Source organism: Hyla sarda, chromosome 9 (genome assembly GCF_029499605.1).
Source record: "Hyla sarda isolate aHylSar1 chromosome 9, aHylSar1.hap1, whole genome shotgun sequence".
Lineage (NCBI taxonomy): Eukaryota > Metazoa > Chordata > Amphibia > Anura > Hylidae > Hyla > Hyla sarda.
Window position 1 is genome coordinate 103,495,075 of NC_079197.1, and position 23,791 is coordinate 103,518,865.

Sequence of the window (23,791 nt, forward strand, 5' to 3'; positions counted from 1 at the left end):
CCCCATGATCTTTTCGGCTTCTTTATAGCTTCAAATTTTTCAAGCATAAATCTGGAGCGTATATACTCTGTGGGGAAGATTTATTAAAAACTGTGCAGAGGAAAAGTTGCCCAGTTGCCCAGTTGCCCATAGCAACCAGATTGCTTCATTCATTTTTAAAGAGACCTATGAAAGCAGCGATCTGATTGGTTGCTATGAACAACTTTTCTCTGCACAGGCTGTGATAAATCTCCCCCTGTGCGAACATACCCTGCAAATAACGAAAAAAAATAATTTAAAACATAGTAACAAGGTTCATTCACACAGGCAGATTTTCTGCAGCATATTTGCAGCAGAATATCCACAGCGGATTTTGCTACCATGGACTTCAATGAGTATGCAGAAAATCCGCAAATCTGCCACTATTGCAGATTTTCTGCTCACCCAATGGTAGCAAAATCTGTTGCGGATTTTCTGCAGCAAATATGTTGCAGAAAATCCGTCAATGTGAATGAACACTAAAAGGGGTTGTCCAGTATAAAAGAAAGGCTGCTTGTTGTTTTTGTTTTAAACACCACCACTCCTGTCCACAGGTTGTGTTTGGTATTGCAGCTCAGCTCTATTGACATTAAGGGTACGTTCACATGAGAGGATCCCTAGCGCGTATTATGCAGCGGACCTGCCGCTGAAGGACCGCTGTATGCTGCCTTTACAGGTGCCTGTTTGGAGCGGCAATCCGCCGCTACAAGCAGACACACTGCGATGTGCGAGTTGCCGTGCTCATGCGCAGTATACTCGCACATCGCGGCAGCTCTTGGCCTAGCTCGTAGAGCGGGGAGATTGGCCGCGATGCGTGTGAGTACACCACACATGCACAGCGATTCGCACATCGCTTCAGTGTGTCTGTTTGTAGCAGCGTATTGCCGCTCCGAGCAGGCACCTGTAAAAGCTGCATACAGCAGTCCTTCAGTGGCAGATCGGCAGCATAATACGTGGTGGGGATCCGCTCGTGTGAACGCACCCTAAAGGAGTACTGAAGCCATAGACAACTTATCCCCTATGAGCAGTATAGGGGATAAGTGTCTGTTCGTGGGGGATCTGACCACTGGGACCCCCTGCAATCTCCCATACTGGGCCCCGGAACTGCAGCGTCTCATGTTTGTAGCATAGACCTCACTAAAAGGTCGACAGACACGTCCCCTCCATTCAGCTCTATGGGAGAGGCTGGGATGCATATATGCTGCATCTCTGCCTCTCCCACAGAGATACATGGAGGGGGCGTGTTGGCTGAGGCGTCATGCAGCGGCCGACTTACCTCCTGCATGGGGAGAGCCGCAGCTAGAGATGAGCGAACTTACAGTAAATTCAATTCGTCACAAACTTCTCGGCTCGGCAGTTGATTACTTATCCTGCATAAATTAGTTCAGCCTTCAGGTGCTCCGGTGGGATGGAAAAGGTGGATACAGTCCGAGGAAAGAGTCTCCTAGGGCTGTATCCACCTTTTCCAGCCCATCGGAGCACCTGAAAGCTGAACTAATTTATGCAGGAAAAGACATCAACTGCCGAGCCGAGAAGTTCGTGACGAATCAAATTTACTGTAAGTTCGCTCATGTCTAGCCGCAGCAGAGCCAGGGCCCCATACAGGAGATCGCGGGGGTGCCAGCATTCGGATCCCCGCGATCAGACACTTATCCCCCATCCTGTGGATAGGGGATAGTACTCCTTTAATGGGAATGAGCTGCAGTACTACACATGACCTGTATTAGAAGACAGAAGAAAAAAAAAAATTCTAATACTGGACAAAAGATGTCAGAACTGATAAATGTAGCAGATATAAACCATTTCTGTATCACAGCGTGTTATCTACAATTCTCCAGTCTACACCAGTGTTTTCCAACCAGGGTACAGCCTTTGGATGTGCGGACATGCTGGGAGTTGTTTTTCAACAGCTGGAGGCACCCTGGTTGGAAAACACTCGTGTACACAGTCACATGTCACAAAGGAGTTTTGTTCAGATTTATTTCCGTACAACCCTGTCCTCTAAAAGAAATAAAAACAATCCCATTAGAAGACTGTAAAAATAAAAATGCCATAATAGGACCAAGTGATAAAATGTAACAGAAGTCTTGAAGAACAAATCATAGAAGAGCTAGAAAGCGAGTGCTGCGGCCATCTTTGCAGAGCGTCCATAGAGTTGCCTAGCGACTGGGGCTGGTGTACTGGCACACTGCTCCCTGGACACCAGTACGGTAGGGGGAGGAGAGAATGTGGTCCTGCGGTTTCCTGGAGACAGGAATCTCCTGCTCCCACCCCAGGTCTCCAGCCACGTAGGAGCCCTCCCTGCCAAACTCCACTCCTCCCTTCCTCTCTTCCCTGGAAAGACTGGCCAGAGGTGAATGACAAGGGGAGGAAGGCGAGAGGTGGGACGCTGCTAGGAACAGGTGGTGCACTTCACAGGGAGACAGGTGTGCCCAGCATCCTGCCAAGGATAGTGCCATCCACAACACACAGCAACATGGCACAAATGTTATCATACAGTCACCCTATGGAGTCACAGAAACAGACATGCCGAGAGGTGTCCTGCCCTCCTATATGTCAGGCAGGCAAATTAGATTGTCAGCTCCATTGGCAACACAAGTCATGGCATCAATATGGAATACATTGATGCCATATTGATGGGTGCTGCCAGCTGTTGCAAAACTACAACTCCCAGCATGCCCGGACAGCCAAAGGCTGTCCGGGCATGCTGGGAGTTGTAGTTTTGCAACAGCTGGAGGCACCTTGGTTGGTAAACACCTGATCTGCAGCTGTTGCCTAAAAGTCAGGGCATGCTGGGAGTTGTAGTTTTGAAACAGCTGGAGGCACCTTGGTTGGAAAACACCAGATCTGCAGCTGTTGCCTGAAAGCCAGGGCATGCTGGGAGTTGTAGTTTTGAAACAGCTGGAGGCACCTTGGTTGGTAAACACCTGATCTGCAGCTGTTGCCTGAAAGTCAGGGCATGCTGGGAGTTGTAGTTTTGAAACAGCTGGAGGCACCTTGGTTGGAAAACACCAGATCTGCAGCTGTTGCCTGAAAGCCAGGGCATGCTGGGAGTTGTAGTTTTGAAACAGCTGGAGGCACCTTGGTTGGAAAACACCTGATCTGCAGCTGTTGCCTGAAAGTCAAGGCATGCTGGGAGTTGTAGTTTTGAAACAGCTGGAGGCACCTTGGTTGGAAAACACAGGACTATAGCAACAATCTGCAGCTGTTGTCTTAATGTTAGGACATGCTGGGAGTTGTAGTTTTGCAACCACAGTCTGAAGATTGGTATAGCTATTCTATAGACTGGCAACACATTGTTCCGCTATGATCCAGTAGTACAACTCTCAGCATCCCACCACATCATGTGACCTGCAACCGTCTATAATACAGATCTGCAGCAGTTGCAAAACGACAACTCCCATCATGTCCTGAATGTCTCTAGCTGTCAGGGGATGCTGGAAGTTGTAGTTGTGCAGTAGTCTATAGACCTGCAATACAGGTGCCACTAAATCTACCAGCATCACGTTTTGGGCTAAGTTCACACACTGCAGGAGAGTCCTTTATAAACATGCGTTTATTGTTTGGCACACAAGTAGCTCTATTCCTTTAACATTAATAAAACTCACTAAATATCTACAAAAGTCTCCCTTACTAGAACAGGAGGCTTCTCCTACACCCAATCCGCAGCATGTGAACAGAATCCTGCAAGAACCGCAGCTCCATCAATTGTCACAATAAGAAAAGTTAGTAAACTCTGTAAATCGCCACAGAAAACCAGTGTGAAGGAGAAAGCCGCCAGCAGGAGGATGAGGTACACGGGTACAATGTGAACAGTGTCCATGTCTTACATATGACAACCCCGCCGCACACATGTCACTGCAGCGCTACCAAAGCCTCAGCCATCACACGTACAATGCCCGGAACACTGACAACCAACAGGGACAAGGACTGAGCGGAGTTACCCCATCTCCGGTACCGCACACAGCTCATACTGACCATATGGACGCCGTGTCCCCCGCAGTCCCGGTGTAGCGGCCACTCCACACACTCAGCTCAGCCCCAACTCACTCTTCACGACTCACTGGCCGGGAAAACGCTCAGCTCGGGCTCTGGCCCCGCCCCCACGCTCTCATTGGACGATTACCACACCACCTAGTCTCTCATTGGATGAGAGGCTTGTCGGTCACGGTCACACAGGCGTCTATTGTGCTCCCAAGGTTTATTCAGGGCAAGGTTTAGTAACTCATGAGGCGCTGGAGAAAATGCAGGAACAGGCGAGAATACCGCGAAGTGTGCAGAGTAGAGTTTAAAGACGGCAGCAGTTGCCCATAGCAACCAGAGTTTTTAATTTCATTTTCGAATCTGCTTTAGATTTAAAAAAAAAAAGTATCTGTGTTGCTATGGGAAATTGTTCCACTTCCCTTCTACACGAGGTCTTATGCAGTTTCCTGTAATGATTATTTACAATCACTGGCCACTTTATTAGGTATACCTTGTAGTATTGGGTTAGATCTCCTTTTGCCTTCTTTCTTCCCTGCATACTTCCCACAAGGTGCAGGAAACACTTGGACATCTGTACATCGTGATGTCATACATAAGTGTAATATCATCTGCTATAATGTACACTTACTGGCCATTTTATTAGGTATGCCTTGCTAGTACCGGGTTGGACCCCCTTTTCGCTTTTATTTTTAATGTCATACCTTCTACAAGGTGCTGGAAACATTCCTTAGAGATGATGACATCACACAGTTCCTCCATATGGAGATGACATCACACAGTTCCTCCATATGGACATGATGACATCACTCAGTTCCTCCATATGGACATGATGACATCACACAGTTCCTCCATATAGACATGATGACATCACACAGTTCCTCCATATGGACATGATGACATCACACAGTCCCCCCCCCCCCCATATGGACATGATGACGTCACACAGTTCCTCCATATGGACATGATGACATCACTCAGTTCCTCCATATGGACATGACATCACACAGTCCCCCCCCCCCCCCATATGGACATGGTGACATCACACAGTTCCCCCATATGGACATGATGACATCACACAGTTCCTCCATATGGACATGATGACATCACTCAGTTCTGCCATATGGACATGATGACATCACACAGGAACTGTAGATTTGACGCTGCACATCCATGATGGGAATCTCATCACATCTCAAAGGTGATCTATAGGATTGCGATCTGGTGACTGTGAGATCATTGGAGTACAGTGACCTCATTGTCATGTATGAGATGATGTGACATGCTGCATTATCCTGCTGGAAGCAGTCATCAGAAGTTGGGTACATTGTGGTCATAAAGGTATGGACATGGTCAGCAACAATACTCAGGTAGGCTGTCATGTAAGAATGACGCTCAATTGATGCTAAGGGTCCAAAGTGTGTCACAAAAAGAATGGATAGGCTGGTGGCGGTGATGTAATGGTGTGTGTCCCCCCACACCATTACATAACTGCCACCAGCCTGAACCATTCATACAAGGCAGGATGGATCCATTATTTCATGTTTTTTCTGTCAAATTCTGACCCTGTCATTTGAATGTCCCAGCTGGAATCATGACTCATCAGACCAGGCAATGTTCTTCCAGTCTTCAATTGTCCAATTTCGTGATCCTTTGCTGCAGTAGCCCATCTGTTTCAAGGTTCAATGTGTTGTGTGTTCAGAGATGGTATTCTGCATACCTTGCTTGTAACGATTGGTTATTTAATTATTGTTGCCTTTTTAAATCTCGTTTGCCCATTCTCCTCAACATCCTCAAGGCATTTTCGTCGACATGAAACTGCCGCTCACTGGATATTTTCTCTTTTTCAGATCATTCTCTGAACAGGTTTTTCTAAACAGGTGATTCTGAACAGATATACCTAATAAACTGAGCAGTGGGTATAGACGGGTGTACCTAGTTTGCCATTCACCCCTGGCGAGGTACTGTATCAGTGACCAACGCTTTTGGTCTAAAGACTGGTATCTTATTTCACAAGCTCTTCTCTGCATCTCCTGGTGAGTGTGTCGGTCCAGCTTACAAGCCATGTCCCTTCTATTTTCGGCCCATGTTTTTGTATCAGCTCAAGGCTGAAAACATCCTTTTATTATAACAGGTCCTTCAACCACAATCTCTTCATCACAACTGAGCCCCACTTTGCTCCACAAGCTCCGCCTTTCTGGGTAAATGAGTTGGTCCGGCTTGCAAGTCACTCCCCCTCCCACAAGCCATGCTCCCTGCAGAGCCAGATCTGACCTACAATCTCTACATCACAGCACAGCCCCACCTGAGGTTGGGATATGAGGTCAGGATATGAGGACAACCTCCAAATTACACAAATATTCCCATCTCAAATAGCTGCCACAGTATAGAGGATAACATGCTGATCGGAGGGGGTCAAACAACTGGGACCCCCACCGATCCCAAGGACAAAGACAAACATCACCCCATAATAAGTAAAACACACTAAAGCTCAGCACTTCACAATGTTCAGAAGCCTCATAGAGAATAAATAAATAAAGTGCTGGTTGCACAATGCGCAAAACTCATTTCAGAGGGAAAAGGTGGATCCCTACCAATCAGCCTGTTGTAGGGATACTAGGGCTGGGCGGTATGACCAAATGTGTGTGTCACAGTATTTTTGTAACTTTTGGCGGTTCCACGGTATATAACGGTATTTCCTCCTCCAAGACCCCCCCCCCCCCCAAATTGCCCCCATAGGGGTAAATACTCACATGTCACCCGCAAGCGCTGCCCTCCTCATCCTGTTTGTTGCGGGCCACCGGTGCTGACACTCTATACTGTGCGGTATCCCTATGCTGTATCCCTATGCCGGGGCTGCAAAAGGTATACAAAATAAACTAACACATGTTCTGACGTCGGCCTTACGCTGGGGACGGGAACGTCGGACAGCCATCAGCCTATCACCAGCCGCAGCGATGTTCCGCCTCGGCCGGTGATAGGCTGAGCGCACTGTCATGTAATGAGCTCTGGCCGGCTTCGTACATGACAGTGCGCGCAGCCTATCACTGGCCGAGGCGGAACATCGCTGCGGCCGGTGATAGGCTGACGGCTGTCCGATGTTCCCATCCCCAGGAAGCAGATGAGGCCGGTACCGGACCAACGAAAGGTGAGTTAAAGTTTATTTTGTTTAATTTTTGCAGCCCGGGCATAGGGATACCGCACAGTATAGAGCAGTGGTCTTCAACCTGCGGACCTCCAGATGTTGCAAAACTACAACTCCCAGCATGGGAGTTGTAGTTTTGCAACATCTGGAGGTCCGCTGGTTGAAGACCACTGGTATAGTGTGTCAGCGCCGGCAGCCGCAACAAACAGGAGGAAGAGGAGGGCAGCGTTTGCGGGTGACATGTGAGTATTTACCCCGATGGGGACAGCGCTGGGCTGATAATTAATTGGGGGGGAGCAGAACAGCACTCGAGGGTCACATATGATTAGTTCCCCGATGTGGGGAGAGCACAGCGCTGGTCTGATTCCTTCATTCCCGGGGGGGAGGGGCCAAACCGGTATTGCGGTATGGGTTAAAATTCATATCGTGCAGCACAAAAATTTCGGTATTCGGCGTGAACCGGTATACCGCCCAGCCCTAGGGGGTACCCCTTTAACTGACCAAACTTATGGAAAAGGCAATAACAGAGCAAAATAAGACTTACAACAAACTAGTGGCACAGTGGCTAGAAATGCCAGTTTTAGAAATGTCCATAATCAACCTAAACAAGAGAATGTCCATTAATTTTATGCCTGTAAGAATTACATGAATGTGTTCACTAATGGACAGTTTACTATTAAGTTCAGTAGAACTCAATAGTAAAAAAATAAATAAAAAAAAGGTCAATCTTTCCCCAATTTGAACAGCAAAAATGCATTTTTTACAGGAATTTTACTGCCCACAAATGGGCAAAAATATATTGTGTGAACATGGTCATAGATGGGTGATAGCAACAGTCACTTTATTGCATCCATATAACATATAGAGTGATGTCCCAAAACAGAGAGGATATTCAGTGATACCTCTGCATACCGAAAATAAAGCTAGTGATGTCACTTGCCAGTCACAGTAATGTCACAATGCAGAATTGGGGTACAAAGTAATGTCACAATGATGTCACAAAACAGAAGTAGCAAACATAGAGAAGTCATGGCACAGGGGAGATGATTACAGTTAGGTAGGTACCAGTACAGAATTACTTACCTCAGTGATGTCACAATACATGGATAATAAATGGTCATATGTCTGCACAGGGACAAGAGGAATGGGGACTTTACCGAACATGTATAATAACCACAGCAAAGTAACAGAAAACCAATACTTGTGATAGTGATGTCTCAGTACAGTGGTCCCTCAACATACGATGGTAATCCGTTCCAAATGGACCATCGTTTGTTGAAACCATCGTATGTTGAGGGATCCGTGCAATGTAAAGTATAGGACAGTGGTCTACAACCTGCGGACCTCCAGATCGTTGAGGGATCCGTGCAATGTAAAGTATAAGACAGTGGTCTACAACCTGCGGACCTCCAGATGTTGCAAAACTACAACACCCAGCATGCCCGGACAGCCAACGGCTGTCCGGGCATGCTGGGAGTTGTAGTTTTGCAACATCTGGAGGTCTGCAGGTTGAAGACCACTGGTATTGAAGGTTATACTCACGTGTCCCCGCCGCTCCGGACCGTCACTGCTCGTCACCGCTGCCCTGGAAGTCGTCCTCCATCGCTGTCGCCGCGTCCCCGGGGTGTCCCCGACGCTCCGGCAAGGTCTCTGCTTCCCCGGCATCCGCGCCGACGATGCAGGGGATCCCGAAGAGGACGGTCCGGAGCCCCGAGGACAGGTAAGTGATCATCAGCAGACCACACGGGGCACCGTAAACGACTATTCGGTGGCAGCTGAAGCAGTCTGCGCTGCCGGATAGCCATTTATGCGATGGCCCCGACATACAAAAGCATCGTATGTTGATGCTGCCTTCAACATGCGATGGCCTCTGTGAGGCCATCATATGTTGAAATGATCGTATGTCGGGGCCATTGTAGGTCGGGGGGGGGGATCACTGTATATGGATAATATAGAATGGGAAGTCATAGGGAAGGAATGTTGAGCACAGTGATTTCAAAGAATAGACATATTAAACACAGTGATGTCACATCTAATGTCATAGAACCGCAGTGATGTCATAGTGCTAACAGTCATTATGGAAGGATAATGCACACAGTGATGTCACAGTACATAGATAATACAGCATGGGAAGTCATAGAAAACGTATATTGAACACAGTTATTTCACAGAATTGTGATTTAATGTCACCACACTACAGTGATGTCAAGGGGATTCAAGTAAAGAAATAATAAACAGTGGGACTTCATTATGTCTCCTCCATAGTTACATTCCTGTTATAAGGAACTTCAAGGTCCTGGCAGTCTGCACCCATTATCCTGATCCTGAGAAACATTAAACGGGTACTCTCATAAAAAAAAAAATGTAATTAAATAGTTTATGCCTAAATAAATATCTTTTTAATATATGTTAATTAAAAAAAATCTCGTTTTCACTGTTTATTTTACTTTTGAAAACCTGGCCACTAGGTGTCACCCTATGTGGTCCAGGAATCATTCTCTCCCCCCCCCCCCCCCCCCCCCCTCACGTTGAGCACGTTCGGGCAGTGGTGGTCTGAAATGCTCGTCCACAGCTTGCTCTCTGCCTGTGTATGAAACAGGCAGAGAGCGAGCACAGTGCTTGTGCGCGTGCGACGCACGTTATTTAAATAGCCCTGCCCCCTGCATCTCCCTCTTCTCATTGGCTGCAGTCTATCAAATACAGGAGAGAGAGAGACGGGCGGAAGCCGACCGGCCAGGCTTCACATGACGTCACGTCTGGCAGGCCACGCCCACTTCCTGCCCTCCGGAGAGAGCTCAACTCTGAGCTACCGAAGATGCTATTATAAAGGTATTTTAATGGGGATTCAAATAAAAATGAATACAGGAATAGATGTAGTTAGCGTCAGGGACAGATGGGGAGGGGGAATAGGGAAAGTTTATTTAAAGGGGTACTCCGGCGCTTAGATACCTAATCCCCTATCCAAAGGATAGGGGCTAAGATGCCTGATCGCGGGGGTCCCGCCGCTGGGGACCCCCTTATCTTGCACGCAGCACCCCAGTTAAAATCAGTCCCCAGAGCGTGAGCGTGACGTCACACGGGGGCGGAGGCATGACGTCACACGCCACCGGCCCTGTGGTCGCCGGTAATCAGACCCAGAGCGAACACGCTCCGGGGACTGATTTTAACTGGGGTGCTGCGTGCAAGTTCACGGGGTCCCCAGCGGCGGGACCCCCGCGATCAGGCATCTTATCCCCTATCCTTTGGATGGGGGATAAGATGTCTAAGCGCCGGAGTACCCCTTTAATGATAGCTACTCTTTAATGAAAATATCTGTATCTACACTCCTGTATTAGAATATTTCATCTCACTTTACAGATTGAGTAAACTGGAGGAGAGGGTCAACCTGTTGTTTCTCCCACATAATCCAGTAGATCAGACATTATTATCTCGCTAAGAGAAACTTTTCTACGATTTTTAGTAAAAACAACATAACAAAACAAGAAAGTATTATTGTGAACAGCTTGAAAATACCTAGAGCACACAACATATACAATGAATACAATACAGATCCTTTTATTTTCTGCTGCTTTAGTCACTGAGAATGCTTATAAAACATGGCTTATGATACCTAGAAAGTATTGTTCACTGTACTTCTCTGTATATGTACTTAAGTCCATTATTATTCAGGCTTTCTTATAGTATTATGTAATATGTTAATATGTATCATGTAGGTGTAATGGAGTAATGACCATAAGTGCAGACACTGCAGTATAAACTAGGTTTTGATACCCTCAGGGTAGGGTCTCGTGGGGAACTGAGATTTGCCGCAATGCAGTTAATAACCATGCAGGCATGCTATACAATGCCTTTTTTTATTAAATGTTAATGGCTGCACAATTATTTGAGTTTTCTTTCTACTAAATCATGGATCCATCTATGAATATACCCATTTCCACAATTTTGCTGGTACATGACTTGCAAAGCCACACAACTAAGGCTTCTTTCCCACTGCCGTTGCACCCCGTCAAGAATGGCTGTCAAACGCTCTCTTTTTATTCTATTTTTTTCCAAGTTTGACGGCACTGTGGGGTGCTTTTGTTTTTCAGCAGGAGTAGCGGGAGAAAAAGATGGCGCAAGCTGCACTTTTTCTCCTGCTATTTTCCCCGGTGTCCCCGACGTGTCCTAGCGGTAGTGTGAATGAGGCCTAATAATTATCAAAATGGAAAAGGTCCCGTACAGCATACACATGTGTAGTTTTTAGGGGATAACAGGTCACAGAAGGTCTGAATGCTGGGACCCAAATCTCCAGTTAGAACAGAATAGTGGTTGCGCTCCATTTGCTCTTTATGGGAGCTGATAGAAGGTTCCATAGAGAATGAACAAGAGCAACGATTCTCCATTCTGATGGCACATTCAGGTCCCTGTTCTCGATATAGGGGGTAACTTCAAATTGTGGTCCAAACCCCAAAAGTGTATACATGCTGTTTTGCTTTGTCATTGTATTTGGTGTAATTTTGACATAAACATTAAAGTTTATTTACATAAAAGTGTATTAAGCCTAATTTTTAACACTTGTTTAGCCTTTACTAAGACAATTATCTACATCACCATGGTAACAAAGATAATTGCTATACTTTTCAATTTTCACGCTATGAAATTAAAGTAAATGGAGAAAAGCCTGAATAGATGAAGATAGACTACAGACATAAGCAATTGGTGGAGCACAGTTTTTATGTTCTGTTAGTGGGGACAAGCCACGAGTGCCTAACAGCAAATACAAATATTTGACTATACTATACTCCTTTTCTATTAATATACACATAAATATGCACACATCGAGAGATATTTTCTATGTTTATAAAAGTATTTTCAGATGGGAGACTTTCCTGATACAATGGTAACTCATGGCACATGAGGAGGTCTGTTAGCCCACATGACAGGATGTGCATTCTAATAGCATTGATCTGCAAACAGCATCTATAGGCACTCCCAAAAATGACCTAAAAACAGCACAGATCAGTATGTAGGCATGTCAATGATTTGGCCTGCAGATGGTGATTTTTGATGTATTATCCAATAATGATAGAAATGTTGGTGACCAAGTTTACAGATTCGGATTAAAAATCCATAGCAGGAATGTGAACTGCATTGATACCAGGCATTCTTTTGTTTGTGTAGGTAGAATGTGGAAATCTGATGTGGTAGATGTAGCCAAAATCTAAACTGCTCATATATCTAAATCATTGAATAGTTACAGTTGGAGCCCTCCAATGTTAAAAATGGTGATGACCACTATTAGTTGTTTATATTAAAAAATATGAGCACAATAATAACAATGATCATAATCTTTATTTATATTTAGATATAAATTTCAACATATTTCAGAGCACTTTATACAGTGGGGCAAAAAGGTATTTAGTCAGCCACCAATTGTGCAAGTTCTCCCACTTAAAAAGATGAGAGAGGCCTGTAATTTTCATCATAGGTATACCTCAACTATGACAGACATAGTGATTACCAGCGACCACAGGGCAGGTGGCAGGTGACGCCAGTATGTGACGTCACGCTCCGCCCCTCAATGCAAGCCTACGGGAGGGGGCGTGATAAAATTGTAGACCTGCACCAGGCTGGGAAGACTGAATCTGATCTGATCTGCAATAGGCAAGCTGCTTGGTGTGATGTGTGTGGTGTGCTTGGTGTGAGCAATTATTAGAAAATTGAAGACATACAAGACCACTGATAATCTTCCTCGATCTGGGGCTCCACGCAAGATCTCAACCTGTGGTGTCAAAAGGAACGGTGAACAAAAATCCCAGAACCACATGGGGGGACCAAATGAATGACCAGCAGAGAGCTGGGACCAAAGTAACAAAGGTTACCATCAGTAACACACTACGCTCCCAGGGACTCAAATCATGCAGTGCCAGATGTGACCTCTGCTTAAACCAGTACATGTCTGGGCCTGTCTGAAGTTTGCTAGAGAGAATGTCAAATGGTCAGATGAAACCAAAGTAGAACTTTTTGATAAAAACTCAACTCGTCGTGTTTGGAGTAGAAAGAATGCTGAGTTGAATCAAAAGAGCACCATACCTAATGTAAAGCATGGGGGTGGAAACATCATGCTTTGTGGCTGTTTTTCAGCAAAGGGACCAGGACAACTGATCCGTGTAAAGGAAAGAATGAATGGGGCCATGTATCGTGAGATTTTGAGTGAAAACCTCCTTCCAGCAAGGGCATTGAAGATAAAATGTGGCTAGGTCTTTCAGCATGACAATGATCCCAAACACACTGCCCAGGCAACGAAAGAGTGGCTTTGTAAGAAGCATTTCAAGGTCCTGGAGTGGCCTAGCCAGTCTCCAGATCTCAACCCAATAGAAAACCTTTGGAGGGAGTTGAAAGTCTGTGTTACCCAGCAACAGCCCCAAAACATCACTGCTCTAGAGGAGATCTGCATGAAGGAATGGGCCAAAATACCAGCAACAGTGTGTGTAAACCTTGTAAAGACTTACAGAAAACGTTTGACCTCTGTCATTGCCAACAAAGGGTAAATTGAGATGAACTTTTGTTATTGACCAAATACTTATTTTCCACCATAATTTGCAAATAAATTCTTTCAAAATCAGACAATGTGATTTTATGGATTTTTTTCTCATTATGTCTCTCATAGTTGAGGTATATCTGATGAAAATTACAGGCCTCTCATCTATATAAGTGGGAGAACTTGCACAATTGGTGGCTGACTAAATACTTTTTTGCCCTACTGCAATGCACATATGGATAGATGGATAGATAGATAGACAGACAGACAGACCCTAGATAGATAAATACCTAAATAGATACATATAAAATGACATTACACAGTTGTAAAGTAATCACCAATTCACATAAGAATGAGTGAAGATTCTGCTCACAAGAGTTTACAATTTATAAATTAATGGTGATGACACAAGAGTAAAGAGGAAGAGTAAAATAAGCAATAAAAGGCCTATGCATTAGATGGCATTTGCATAGGAATAGTCTAGGAAGTGGAAACTCCCTATCACTGCGGTATGGGTGCCTTCAAGCAAACCTTGGGACCAAGCCTCCGTTCACACTATGTAAATTCCATACAAAACCAGCGCTTGCAGCAGCCTCCCCCTGTTTATAATGGCTGTTCTGCTGCTCACTTCACATGTCGGACATTCCTTTGCAGAACCTCCTATGAGGAACTTGATTGCGGCAGACGATTTAACATGTTCAATCTTTTGACGGAATCAGAAGAAGACATGCCAAGTTCATCAATAGGACAGGCGGATTTTCAGCAGCGCGGATCAACTGTGAAAATTCAGCAAGGAAATTCCTCGCTGAATTTCCATAGTATGAATGTACCCTAAAGGTCCCAATACTCTGTAGTCAAAAGTAGAGAAAAGTTGGGCATATTGGATTCAACTTCAACCTTTTTGTTTTGGGAAACATAAACTGCTGGCAGAGGCTTACCCCTCCTCTCTCCATTCACTACACAAGAACGTTTGACCATGCCGAAAATTGTATGTGTAGAGGGGGATTTGGAGTGACAACTAATAATGGTGTATGAGTGAATGAGCAAATCAGATGTACTGTACAATGCAGGACCATAACACTTGCATTTAGGATTACCATTATAACTACTTACAGTATTTTCGCAGGGATTCCTTACATAGCAGTTTTACAGTAATTATTTTCAGAAACAAGCCAACTGCTACAGTGACCCAAGCACAGGTACATAATAAAAATATGAACTCATGACTACTACCCTCCAAATCTATTAGCAGAGAACGGGATGCTTAAAACAACCTAAAGTCTGCCAATAGACAGCTATAAAAAGAATTGTATTATGCTAATAGGTCTGCTGAAGGGAGCATTTTACATAATAACACTATATCATCCAATAGCTATTTAAACAATCCTTATACTAATATATTCTAAAAGGTTCAGCAAAGGTCGGCCTACAGAGCCAAGAAGCACATCAGAAAAATGGCCGCTCTTGGTCCCCTTCTCTTTATGAGCGGCATGCAGCACTAATAGAAAAAGAAGGGGGAGGGGAATCACTGACACAAGCCTATTATGAAAAGATTACATTGGGTATGTCTTTACAAAGACAAGTAGACTACACATTTTCCTAGAACAACTATAGAACAGTGAATGTGCAGCATTGTTTTTTTAATTAGGTAGCAAATTCTTTATTGCACTTTATTATAAGAGGGCCTATAGGTAGATTGAACTACTATATGGAGACACAGCAGGGCCTATCTACTATATATGGGTACAGAGGGGGGGGGGGGGGCAGAGCTGTCCCAAGACATTGTGCTGCCTGGAACCAAGAGGAAAATGCTGACCACTGATTTTTTTGTGTTTATGCCATTCACTATGCAGACATTTACCGTACATGATCAGGAACACCATAATTTAATAGTTTGGACAATAGATTTACAGTGTTTTATTTGACAAATGGGAAAAGAGGATTTCAACTTTTATTGGGGGATTTTTTTTTAAATATTTTTTTTAAAATATTCTTAACTTTTTTTTTACACATTACAATAGATGGCTTGCATAGATCACTGTAATGCTCTTGCATTACATTGATCTATGTTTTCGTTGCTCGATTGGTAAGGGCTGACTAAGACAGCCTTAAGGGGGTACTCCACCCCTAGATATCTCATCCCCTATCCAAAAGGATAAGATGTCTGATCACGGGGATCCCAGCCGCTGGGGACCCCCGCAATATAGCATGCGGCACCCACCTGTTTCTGCTCCGGAAGCACTGGAGGGTCTGGGTCCCAACCACGGGAACGGAAGATCGTGACGTCACGACTCTGCCCCGTGTGAGGTCACGGCCGTGACGGCAGAAACAGGTGGGTGCCGCATGCTATATTGCGGGGGTCCCCATCGGCGGGACCCCCACGATCAGACATCTTATCCCCTATCCTTTGGATAGGGGATAAGATGTCTAGGGGTGGAGTACCCCTTTAAGCAATCGCTGTTCCATGGAGCATCGTAAAGGACGGGTAAGCCCCCGGTCTCCCCCAGCAATCCATCTGCAGCCCGTGATTACAACGTGGAGCTGCAGATAAGTCCCCTAGACCCCAGGGATGATCTGCATTTAATGCTTAAATGCTGTAATCGCTATTGATCACGTCATTTAAAGGGGTACTCTGCCTCTAGACATCTTATCTCCTATCCAAAGGTTAGGGATAAGATGTCTGATCACAGGGGTCCCACCCCTGGGACCCCCCATGATCTCTGCTCTGGTGCGCGGAGCAAACTTCGCTCTGTGCCGGATGACTAGCGATGTGGCGCCCGAGGCTTGTGACGGCATGCCACGCCCACTCGTAACATAATGCTCTCCCTCTCAATGCAAGTCTATGGAAGGGGTGTGACGCCGCCACGCCCCCTCCCAAAGACTTGAATTGAGGGGGTGTGGTGTGACATCATGAGAGGGTGTAACCGTGACGTCACAAGCCTCCAGCGCTTGGACCCCCCACGATATCCCTGCAGCACCCAGCGTTAGTTTAGAACACCGGGTGCTGCAGGGATATTGTGGGGAGTCCCAGCGGCGGGACCCCCTCAATCACACATTTTATCCTCTATCCTTTGCTGTCCTAAATGCGACATGCCCCCCAAAAACCATTTCAGCATTATTCGTTCTCCAAAAGCCCAATCTCGCTCCTTCCCTTCTGTGCCCTCTACTGCATCCACAGAACACTTTCCATCCACATATGAGGTATTTCCTTACTCGAGAGAAATTGGGTTACAAATTTTGTGGGGCTTTTTCTTTTTTTTTACCCCTTGTAAAAATAAAAAAAAAATAGAATTACAAGAACATGTTAGTGTAAAAAATGGAAATTTTTAGTTTTCTCCTCCACTTTGCTGCTATTCCTGTGAAACACCTAAAGAGTTAACAAACATTCTGAATGCCATTTTGAATACTTTGAGGGGTATGGTTTTCATAATAAGGTCATAAAGACCCTCAAATTCACTTCAAAACTGAACTGGTCCCTGAAAAATTTCGATTTAGAAAAATTGGCAAATTGCTGCTAAACTTTAGAGGGGTTTTCCAGCAAAAAACTTTATATATATCAACTGGCTCCAGAAAGTTAAAACAGATTTGTATATTACTTCTATTAAAAAAAAAAATCTTAATCCTTTCAGTACTTACGATCTGCTGAAGTTGAGTTGTTTTTTTCTGTCTAAGTGCTTTCTGATGACACCTGTCTCTGGAACTGTCCAGAGTAGAAGTAAATCCCCATAGAAAACCTCTTCCTCTCTGTGCAGTTCCCGAGACAAGCAGAGATGTCAGCAGAGAGCACGGTTACCAGACAGAAAAGAACAACTCAACTTCAGCAGCTGATAATTATTGAAAGGATTAAGATTTTTTAATAGAAGTAATTTACAAATCAGTTTAACTTTCTGGAGCCAGTTGATATAAAAAAATGTTTTTTCCCTGGAATACCCCTTTAAAGCCTTCTAATGTCTTCAAAAAGTAAAAACATGTAAACTTTATGATGCAAATAAGTAGACATATTGTATATGTGAATCAATATATAAATAATTTGGGATGTCCATTTACCTTACAAGCAGAGAGTTTCAAAGTAAAAAAAAAGCAAAAATGTTATATTTTTCATGAAATTTTTGAATTTTTTTACAAAGAAATGATGCAAGTATCTACGAAAATTTACCACTAACATAAAGTAGAATATGTAGAATCAGAATGATAAATAAGAGCATCTAAGAGTTATTAATGCATAAAGTGACAGTGGTCAGATTTGCAAAAAAAATGCCCTGGTCCTTAAAGGGGTATTCCGGGCAAAAACATTTTATCCCCTATCCAAAAGATAGGGGATAAGATGTCTGATCGCGGTGAGCCCGCTGCTGAGACCCCCCGCGATCTCCCTGCAGCACCCGCATTTCCCAGGACTGGGGATGTGAAGTCACGCCACGCCCCCTCCATTCATGTCTATGGGAGGGGGCGTGACGGCCGTCACGCCCCCTCCCATAGACATGAATGGAGGGGGCGTGGAGGTTTCCGAAACCCGGAGGTTTCCGAAACTGGAGACTCAGCACCCGCATAGAATGCGGGTGCTGCAGGGAGATCGCGGGGGGTCTCAGCAGCGGGCTCCCCGCAATCAGACATCTTATCCCCTATCCTTTGGATAGGGGATAAAATGTTTTTGCCCGGAATATCCCTTTATGGTCAAAATGGGCTTGGTCCTTAAGGGGTTAAAGGAAAGAATTGTATAAAAGAAAAACCTACCTACTTTGGCTAGATGCATCAAAAACTGCTCCCTGAAAGTACGCTAATATTTTTCATGTTTATTCATTTATTTGATCGACATAACAGAATTGTTCAAATTGTCCCATATCTCTTCAGTGATCCCAGACCATCTGGCCAACATTAGGGGGTACGTTAGTGTTGTGTACACATTAATTCTTCTTTTGCTGTGCTTGAATAAACTAAACAAAGGGGCGGGGTCCTCCCATAACTATGACATCAATCAGCAGCATGTTTAGTTACTTTGAGAGTCTCTTTCATACATGTTGAGACTGTGTAATCGTTGTATAGAGAGTGAGTACTGGAATGTGTTTAAAAAAGGAATGCCGTTAAGAACCTAATACAGTTAAGGTCCCATCATTTTGTCACAAGGTTCTTACAAGGCAAAACAAAAAAAATGACATCAATAATATAACTGGTATAAATATAAATTATCTGTAATTTTATACAACAATAAATTCCAATTGCGGCAGAACTAGCTCAATGTGAACCAAAAACCTAGAGTCCGTACAGAACTGTACACTACATTTATTATGTGTTTTTAACACCTTTTTGTGTCTCACGTAACAAGGGGGTATGACTAAAAGCAAAGTCATAGTGGGAAGGATGTGTGAGCTGAAATACATCACTGTGCACAAAAATGCATAAAGCCAGCCAATAGGTACTAGAAGGTTACACAGCTATTCCTGAATAGGTTAAAGGGGTTATCCATGAAAAAACTTTTTTATATATATCAACTGGCTCCAGAAAGTTAAACAGATTTGTAAATTATTTCTATTAAAAAATCTTAATCCTTTCAGTACTTATGAGCTTCTGAAGTTAAGGTTGTTCTTTTCTGTCTACGTGCTCTCTGATGACACGTGTCTCGGGAAACGCACAGTTTAGAAGAGGTTTGCTATGGGGATTTGCTTCTAAACTGGGTGGTTCCTGAGACAGGTGTCATCAGAGAGCACTTAGACAGAAAAGAACAACCTTAACTTCAGAAGCTCATAAGTACTAAAAGGATTAAGATTTTTTAATAGAAGAAATTTACAAATCTGTTTAACTTTCTGGAGCCAGTTGATATATAAAAAAAAGTTTTTTCCTGGATAACCCCTTTAAGTATTTCTGCCCCATGGTAACTATCATGTCTAAAAATGAGTGCTTGAACTTGGCTGTACTGATGTGCTCTATTATAAGTCAATGGAGTCTGTCTTCTGAAACTGGACAGAGATTGCAGCGAGCAAGGGAGTAAAGTGCACAGTCCCACGATTCTAACGACATTTCTCTGCGCTCATCTGACCACTCAGACTGCGACCAATCAAACCTTTTGATATGTCTCTGTGTCATGTCACAAGTTCTGTTAAATGACAGGGACACTTTAAAGTGCACCTGTCGTCAACAAAAACTTTTTATATAATGTAGATAATACCATTATATGTATACAGTGACCCCCGACCTACAATGGCCCCGACATACAATCATTTCAAGATACGATGGCCTCTCAGAGGCCATCGCATGTTGAAGGCAGCATCAACATACGATGCTTTTGTATGTCGGGGCCATCGCATAAACGGCTATCCGGCAGCGCAGACTGCTTCAGCTGCCACCGGATAGCCGTTTACGGTGCCCCGTGTGGTTCACTGACGATCACTTACATGTCCTCGGGGCTCCGGCACGTCCTCTTCGGGGTCCTCTGCTACGCCAGTGCTCTCCTTCAACGTCATCACGTCGTCGCGCACGCCGTCCCGTCATCCAATAGGAGCGGCGTGCATAGTGGCGTGCGTAGCGGAGTGCGTAGCGGCGTGCATAGCGGCGTGATGGCGGCGACGGAGAGTGAGGATCCCAGGCAGCAGAGACGTTCCGTAGTGACGGGGACACCCCGGGGACTCGGCGACAGCGTTGGAGGGCGACATCCAGGGCAGCGGTGACGGGTCCAGAGCGGTGGGGACATGTGAGTATTACCTCCTATACTTTACATTGCACGGATCCCTCAACATACGATGGTTTCAACAAACGATTACCATCGTATGTTGAGGGACCACTGTATTTGTGATATACATTGGTTTAAAAATGGGTATATTTTTGTCCCTGCAGCTATTGTCTGTGTGTCTCTATGAGGAGTCCAAATACAGGAAGTGAGGGTGGACAAGCAGGGCTCTGTGCACTAAGAAACAATTTGCACTGAGGCTCCATAACACGCCCCTGGCTCACACAGCAGGATGATTGACAAGCCAGTAGCCTTCACAGAGTCCTGCTTGTCCATCCTCACTTCCTGTATTTGGACTCCTCATAGAGACACACAGGCAATAGCTGAAGGGACAGCATTTTTTCACCCACAAATATACACAATTATTAACCAATATATATTACAAATATACACATAATGGTATTATCTACATTATATAAAAAGTTTTTGTTGACGACAGGTACACTTTAAGCAAGGTATCTGCCTAAGATTAAAGAGGTGCAAAGCTTCTACTAGTTAATAAGGACCCTCAATGATCAATGTCCATCTAAATCTATCAGTTGTCTGTGCAAAGCTAGACAGAACTGGCCAACTACCCAATGTGTATTGGGGGCTTACAACTCTCCTCTAACAGATTTATGTTAGAGAATTGAAGCATGAGATAGTTTGGATCTGGAAGAGATAAGCCACCACCAGAGGATCTTTTCTCCATTTTCTCCAAGGGGTACTCCAGTGGAATTTTTTTTTTTTAATTTATTAATTTTTTTTCAAATCAACTGGTGCCAGAAAGTTAAACAGATTTGTAAATCACTTCTATTACAAAATCTTAATCCTTCCAGTACTTATCAGCTGCTGTATACTACAGAGGAAGTTCTTTTCTTTTTGAATCTCCTTTATGTCTGACCACAGTGTTCTCTGCTGACACCTCTGTCCACTGTGGTCAGACAGAAAAGAAATTCAAAATGAAAATAACTTTCTGTGGAGCATACAGCAGCTGATAAGTACTGGAAGGAATAAGATTTTTTAATAGAAGTCATTTACAAATATGTTCAACTTTCCTGGCACCAGTGTTACGCCGAGCGCTCCGGGTCCCCGCTCCTCCCCGGAGCGCTCGCTTCTCTCTCGCTACCGCAGCGCTCCGGGCAGCTCCACTGACCCGGTGCGCTGCGATACCGTCTCCATACCGTGCGCATCCCGGCTCCCGTACCTGACTCGCTCTCCGTCTGTCCTGTCCCGGCGCGCGCGGCCCCGCTCCCTAGGGCGCGCGCGCGCCGGGTCTCTGCGATTTAAAGGGCCACTGCGCCGCTGATTGGCGCAGTGGTTCCAATTAGTGTGTTCACCTGTGCACTCCCTATTTATACCTCACTTCCCCTTCACTCCCTCGCCGGATCTTGTTGCCATTGTGCCAGTGAAAGCGTTTCCTTGTGTGTTCCTAGCCTGTGTTCCAGACCTCCTGCCGTTGCCCCTGACTACGATTCTTGCTGCCTGCCCCGACCTTCTGCTACGTCCGACCTTGCTTCTGTCTACTCCCTTGTACCGCGCCTATCTTCAGCAGTCAGAGAGGTTGAGCCGTTGCTAGTGGATACGACCTGGTCACTACCGCCGCAGCAAGACCATCCCGCTTTGCGGCGGGCTCTGGTGAAAACCAGTAGTGACTTAGAACCGATCCACTAGCACGGTCCACGCCAATCCCTCTCTGGCACAGAGGATCCACTACCTGCCAGCCGGCATCGTGACAGTAGATCCGGCCATGGATCCCGCTGAAGTTCCTCTGCCAGTTGTCGCCGACCTCACCACGGTGGTCGCCCAGCAGTCACAACAGATAGCGCAACAAGGCCAACAGCTGTCTCAACTGACCGTGATACTACAGCAGCTACTACCACAGCTTCAGCAATCATCTCCTCCGCCAGCTCCTGCACCTCCTCCGCAGCGAGTGGCCGCTTCTGGTCTACGACTATCCTTGCCGGATAAATTTGATGGGGACTCTAAATTCTGCCGTGGCTTTCTTTCCCAATGTTCCCTGCACTTGGAGATGATGTCGGACCAGTTCCCTACTGAGAGGTCTAAGGTGGCTTTCGTAGTCAGCCTTCTGTCTGGAAAAGCTCTGTCATGGGCCACACCGCTCTGGGACCGCAATGACCCCGTCACTGCCTCTATACACTCCTTCTTCTCAGAAATTCGAAGTGTCTTTGAGGAACCTGCCCGAGCCTCTTCTGCTGAGACTGCCCTGTTGAACCTGGTCCAGGGTAATTCTTCCGTTGGCGAGTACGCCGTACAATTCCGTACTCTTGCTTCAGAATTATCCTGGAATAATGAGGCCCTCTGCGCGACCTTTAAAAAAGGCCTATCCAGCAACATTAAAGATGTTCTGGCCGCACGAGAAATCCCTGCTAACCTACATGAACTCATCCATCTTGCCACTCGCATTGACATGCGTTTTTCCGAAAGGCGTCAGGAGCTCCGCCAGGATATGGACTTTGTTCGCACAAGACGTTTTTTCTCCCCGGCTCCTCTCTCCTCTGGTCCCCTGCAATCCGTTTCTGTGCCTCCCGCCGTGGAGGCTATGCAGGTCGACCGGTCTCGCCTGACACCTCAAGAGAGGACACGATGCCGCATGGAGAATCTCTGCCTGTACTGTGCCAGTACCGAACACTTCCTGAAGGATTGTCCTATCCGTCCTCCCCGCCTGGAAAGACGTACGCTGACTCCGCACAAAGGTGAGACAGTCCTTGATGTCTACTCTGCTTCTCCACGTCTTACTGTGCCTGTGCGGATATCTGCCTCTGCCTTCTCCTTCTCTACTATGGCCTTCTTGGATTCCGGATCTGCAGGAAATTTTATTTTGGCCTCTCTCGTCAACAGGTTCAACATCCCAGTGACCAGTCTCGCCAGACCCCTCTACATCAATTGTGTAAACAATGAAAGATTGGATTGTTCCATACGTTTCCGCACGGAGCCCCTTCTAATGTGCATCGGACCTCATCACGAGAAGATTGAATTTTTGGTCCTCCCCAATTGCACTTCCGAAATCCTCCTTGGACTACCCTGGCTTCAACTCCATTCCCCAACCCTGGATTGGTCCACTGGGGAGATCAAGAGTTGGGGGCCCTCTTGTTTCAAGAACTGCCTAAAACCGGTTCCCAGTACCCCTTGCCGTGACTCTGTGGTTCCCCCTGTAACCGGTCTCCCTAAGGCCTATATGGACTTTGCGGATGTTTTTTGCAAAAAACAAGCTGAGACTCTACCTCCTCACAGGCCTTATGATTGTCCTATTGACCTCCTCCCGGGCACTACTCCACCCCGGGGCAGAATCTATCCTCTGTCCGCCCCAGAGACTCTTGCTATGTCGGAGTACATCCAGGAAAATTTAAAAAAAGGCTTTATCCGTAAATCCTCCTCTCCTGCCGGAGCCGGATTTTTCTTTGTGTCC

The 23,791-nt window shown here is 45.5% G+C and overlaps 1 protein-coding gene across 1 annotated transcript in view; it reads right to left on the bottom strand.

Moving 5' to 3' along the window:
• The window catches only part of AMOT (angiomotin), a 76,808-nt gene extending 72,665 nt beyond the window's left edge, over positions 1-4,143 (bottom strand). Inside the window, exon 1 of the mRNA XM_056539446.1 lies at positions 3,997-4,143. The gene's annotated coding sequence lies outside the window, so the exon portion shown is untranslated. The remainder of the gene's footprint in view (positions 1-3,996) is intronic.
• Positions 4,144-23,791: the final 19,648 nt, after the last annotated feature.